This window comes from Elephantulus edwardii, unplaced genomic scaffold (assembly GCF_000299155.1).
Source record: "Elephantulus edwardii isolate Elephantulus edwardi_28Jun2011 unplaced genomic scaffold, EleEdw1.0 scaffold00538, whole genome shotgun sequence".
Taxonomy (NCBI): Eukaryota; Metazoa; Chordata; class Mammalia; order Macroscelidea; family Macroscelididae; genus Elephantulus; species Elephantulus edwardii.
The window spans coordinates 321569-327054 of NW_006400288.1; the positions used below are offsets into that span (position 1 = coordinate 321569).

Below are 5486 nucleotides of genomic sequence, written 5' to 3' on the forward strand. Positions count from 1 at the left end.
AAAAAAAAATCTCAAAAAAGAGATTCAGCAATCTAAGTACTTGAGCCCTTTATCATCTATTTTCCAGTTAACCTTTTTACAGCCAGAGTGCAGAGTCCAAAATTACCAACCTGCGGTCTAGGGTGAAGAGTAGAGGGATGGGGGAGAGGTATGACAAAAACTCTTATTATTACCAGAGATCAGATATCTCAGAGAATTTCTTTATTCCATATCAAAAGATGATACTTCCTGGCCTAGAAGACATCTCTGATTAGAGTACCCATTTAGTAAGACTGAAATCCCCATGGGACCAATGTGTACTGTTTAATGAAATTCCTGTGGAAAGGAGTGGGATGTGCCTTCTCTGGTCACAGTTTTGATTTCTCTCCTTTCGGGGATGGGTGGCCAGCTTCATCAGTCCATATTTGCTAATCCACCAAAGTCAGTGTCCTCAACAGCCCTAACTAGGTCCTGACAAAGGCTTCCAACTTTATGTTAGACATGGCTGTAATTAATTACTGAGCCATTTATTGGAAACTAAGTAGTTATTGTCCTATATAAATGGACACAATATGTTTGTGAATATCCCTTCAGAAAGTTTAACAATTTCCACGAACAGTGATGAGAAACATAATCTTGATCCAATCCATCACATGGCTTGGAGTTAAGACATACAGATGATCTGTGTTGCTGCTCCTACATCTGCTTGGTTCGGGATCCTTCATGTGAAAACTGTTTTTCTCCTTTGGAGAGAGAAAGCTACTTTCTCCACACTTTGATGTCATGGCATCATGGTGCCACAATTCATGCAGGCGTTTCCTTCTTTCCTTTGTAATTTTTCCTTCTGGTTAGCCTGAGTTTTCTTCTTCTTAAGAATACGGTGATACTGTTTGGCATACACATAGAAGGGCTCTTCTTTAAGTAACTCTGCTGAGGTCGAGAGATTCTTTGTATAACAGGTACAGAGCCAATCCCAGGCACCATCATGATCATCCCTCTTGAATTGATCACATTGTCTGCCACTCATAGTGTCACAATGACAGTCCTTTGTCCACTTCTGGTTGTGCTCGTAGTGGCTCCTAACTGAACAATTGCCAGGGGGGCTACTGGGATGGTGATTATCCCTAGCTGAAGAATGGTGACATCTGCATGAACTGGTTTGCAGATGATGGTCTGCCCTTTCAGCACTCTGTCCCACTAGCTGCTCTGGGCAGCAGTGGGCTGCTGTGTCTGAGTCTGACCAGCAGTGATGGCTGTCTGGGACTGCTGGGTGATTATCTACTGGGTCTGGGCCTCTTGACCTTTTATCTGCACAGCCTGTCCCCCCTAGATCTGGATTTGTCCTGGTGGGACCATTTTCTGCTGTAAACTCTGTATCCCAGATACAGATAACTTGCATGATAGTTTAACCTTGTCCACCAGGAAAGACCTTGACCATGATGGATTGGTCTGTCAATGTGATTAACTGCCCTCCACTGAACTACATCATTAATGGCTGTCCCTGGACCTGCTGCACATAGTAGGTATTAAAAATATGTTCTTGATAATAATGAACGTGCTGTTAATTCTTGTCTTCTGTCCATGTGTGTGTGTGTGTGTGTGTGTGTGTGTGTGTGTGTGTGTATGTGTCTCTCTGTTTGTGTATGTACTATGAGTTGGATCCAGCTGGCACTGGAGCAGATTACCCTTCCTTCTCCAGTGAAGCATCGGGTGGATTTGAACTGTGTACCTTTGGGATTACAGCACAGGTTCTTGCCATTAGGCCACCAGAGCTCTCTCATGTTATTAATTCTTGATACATCTTGAAGCACAGAGATAGATGGTGGTGGTGATTTACAACAATGTTCAGCAATGACTGTGCCAGACCCTAAATGAAACTGGTGGTGTAGTCTGCAGGATGTTGTACTGCTAACTCAAAAATGGCAGAATTATGCTAGTTCAAATCCACCAGCAGCTCTGAGAGAGAAAGATGATCAGTCTCCTCCCATGTAATTTACACCCTTGGCAAACTCACCAGAGAGTCTAGCTATGGTTCACTTTTGACTTGATGGCAATGATTTTTGAGTTTTATTTACTTCTTAAAAATACAGTAAGTTAAATTCTATTTTTATATTCATTTTACAAAGGAGGAAATGTCAGAATATTTTTTCTTTTTTTTTTATTATTATTATTTGGTGTGCGTGTACCGTCAAATCAGATCTGACTGGTACAGGAGGATATTGCTCCTCCTTCTCCGGCAGAGCATCTGGTGGATTTGAACTGTATACCTCTCTGGGACTGCAGTGCAGCTTCTTGCCACTAGGCCACCAGAGCTCCCTAGAATATTTTTTCAAATAGTTTATTAGCCTCTCCTAACTCCTATTAAGATCACTGTTGTTGCACCTTCAATTCAGATCCAACACATAACTAATCCTCTAACCACAGAGCAGCTGGTGGATTTGAACCGCACACCTTTGAGATTACAGCTCAACTTCTTGCCAGTATGCCAGCAGAGAGAACCTTATCAAGATCATTAGCAGTATCCGTTTCCTAGACAAATGTTTTATGGCTAAGCTGAAATATACTTGTTATTTTAGGAATCAGTGACCTTCAAGGATGTGATTGTGGACTTTACCTGGGAAGAATGGAAACAACTGGATTCTGTGCAGAGAGGTCTGTTCAGAGATGTGACACTGGAAAATTATACACACTTGGTCTCTATAGGTAAGAGTAACTTCTAAGTTAATATCTGGGCATGAACTCAGCCTTTTGTGCTTAGGTGAGTTTTGTTTTCAAGTCTAGGAATCAAAGATCCTTACATTTTAAAACATTTGAAAGGGTTTCTAGTCTACTCACAAGTAGAATAAACAGATTGATGATTGTTCTAGATTTAGGTCAGTCCCTAACTTACGTCTTCACCATTTAACATTTAATCTTGAAAAGCTTTCTGCTCCTGTTAGGTTTGTCCTATTTAATCTACCCTCTAAAACAAAATGGTGAGACTGAATTCTGATATGGAATTTTTCATCTACTACAGACAAGTTCTTTTCTTCCTCCATGAGCAGGACTCCAAGTTTCCAAACCTGATATGATTTCCCAGTTAGAAAAAGGAACAGAGCTATGGATGGTGGAACCAGGCATTCCATTAGGTCCTTTTGGAGGTAAGTTATGGAAGCCCAGCCAATCAGTGTTTTTAAATCTAACCAACATCCTGATAAGAGATTTTATACCTAAAATGTAGATCTGCTTGCTTCTCTTTGAAGTGTCTCCTGTGGAGAAGTGGGAAATCTGAACTCTCTTATTTCTCATGTCACAGATTGTCCAGTAATACTCCCATTTTTGTACTCCAGAGGAACTGTCCTTCCTGAATTTCTGAAGGCCATTCTCTTAATCTGTACTTTAGATTTCATCTCTTGACCTCATAGTTATGGCTTTTTTCTTCAACATTTTCTGTTTCTCTTTGAGATCTATAGGCTTCATCTTTAGTGCCTTGGAATAGAAATAGGAAACCTATATTTCCACATATCTTTACTCATCACAGTTAACCTTTCTGGCCTCATCCAGTCTCTCTTCTTTTCCAGTCAAACTTGGCAAAAATGAGTTGCATACTTGCAGCCTTTGTTTCATTATCCTTTAATAATTTCTTAATCTTATTCAAACCACCCTAGAAAGTTATGAATAACTTTATTATAATCTATTAAGTCCCCAAATCTGCAGAGGCCTCTTCAAGGATGTGGCCCTGGAAAATTACACAGATCTGAGAGGGACCAGTCTTTGGGGAAGGACATCATGCTTGGAAGGGTCAAGAGACAGCACAAGAGAGGAAGACCCCAGATGAGATGGATTGATAGAGTAACTGGGATAATAAGATAAGGGTAGGTGTATCAGAAACAGTGAGATTAGCTCAGGATAGAGCAGGGTTCAGAGATACTGTGCACAGCGTCATTATGAGCCATAGTTGACTTGATATCACATAACAACAAAGGACTCATGTCCACAGTTAATAGGGACATTAATAGTACCCCACTGCCATAAATTTTATTTCAACGTACAGCAACCCTTTAGAATAGCAGAACTTTCACTAACGGTTTCCAAGGCTATAAATCTTTACAGAAGCAGATTGCTACATCTTTCTTCTTCAGAGTAGCTGGTAGGTTTAAACCACTGACCTTTTATTTAGCAGCTGAGTATTTAACATCTAAACCACTGGCATTCCTAAAAGAGGAATCAAGGACTCTTTTCTTATGAAGATGAGAGGGAAAGGAGTATGAGCATGCCAATATGAAAAAAAAAGAGAGAATTAATAAATTAAAAAGAAATGAATTTTATTTTTAATAGGCATTATTAATTTCCAAGAGGATTACAGAAAATGTAGTCTCTCTTTTCCTTTGTCATTCTTTCTCTTTTTAAGTCATGACTCTCTTATTCCTGTTTTTCATGCTATATATTGAAACCTTTCCCCCAGAACATGATTTCATGGAATACAATTTGGAAAACTCTTAATGATTTCTGCAATTAAAGCTTTATTATTCCTAACAACTTGCTGATTTGGGGGAAATCAAATTGCCAGGTTTTATTACAAATTAGAAAATTAAATTTAAAAATATCCCAACTTGACAAGATAGAAAACAATTTTAAAACATTTAAACACAAAGGGAGTTCTGGTAGCTTACTGGCAAGAAGCTGTGCTGCAATCCTGAAGGCACATTGTTCAGATCCACCAGATGTTCTCTGCTGGAGAAAGAGGGGCAATCTCCTCATGTGCCGGTTGGATCCAACTCAACAGTACACACCAAGAAGAAGGAAAAACATTTAAACACATATGGAAAAAAAGCTGCAGATTTTGGTTTTTGTTGGTTTGGGTGAGTGTTTTGTCCATTGAGGCATTTTATTTGCTCTATATATTATAACCCTAGAAAAAGAATCCCAGGATTTTTTTCCTCCTGTGTGTTTTTGTCTTGCTTATTTGTGGTCTATGGTACCAGCTGTGATTGTCAGTACAATAAAATCAAACTGACAGACAGGAGCAGATTATTCTGCCACTTTTCTAGATCTTTGAGTTACACATCAAATCTGAGGTTGATCATGCCATACTTTTTAACCTGCCTGTGAGGTTGACAACAGTTTTTCCCCACTCTGTGACCATCAGTGATTTCAGATACACCAGTGTGGCTATGCTTCATTATCTCTTTTGGGAACTGAACTATGACTTTGGAACATGGCCTGATTACAACCTGGGGCTTGCCTCTCTTCTCAGCATTGTTAATGCTCTTGAGAGCGTCAGCCAGGACGTTCATGCACACCATTGTAGTGGCATGGAAATATGGTGGAAAGAGCAAATCACAGATTCGTGGGAAGCTCTCCTTGCCAGAAGGCAGGAGCGTGGTGGCGGGGAGTGCAGGAATCATGGCAAGCTTTGGAGTGGACGGCTTTTCCGGGAATGTGTTTGACGTGCAGGTTTGCTCTGTCCCTGGAGTGAGGCTAGCCAGCCTGGGCCAAGGGTTTGAACCAGGAGGTGGCCTTAAGCC

The 5486-nt window shown here is 40.4% G+C and overlaps 2 pseudogenes across 1 annotated transcript in view; one reads left to right on the forward strand and one right to left on the reverse strand.

The window, feature by feature from the left end:
- Positions 1 to 643: 643 nt before the first annotated feature.
- LOC102858620 lies at positions 644 to 1468 on the reverse strand (annotated as a pseudogene).
- A 2-nt stretch (positions 1469 to 1470) lies between these two features.
- The window catches only part of LOC102859025, a 12173-nt pseudogene continuing 8157 nt past the window's right edge, over positions 1471 to 5486 (forward strand). The window contains exons 1-3 of the transcript XR_439048.1: positions 1471 to 1498; positions 2533 to 2682; positions 3024 to 3119. The product of XR_439048.1 is annotated as a zinc finger protein 184-like (transcript). The remainder of the gene's footprint in view (positions 1499 to 2532; positions 2683 to 3023; positions 3120 to 5486) is intronic.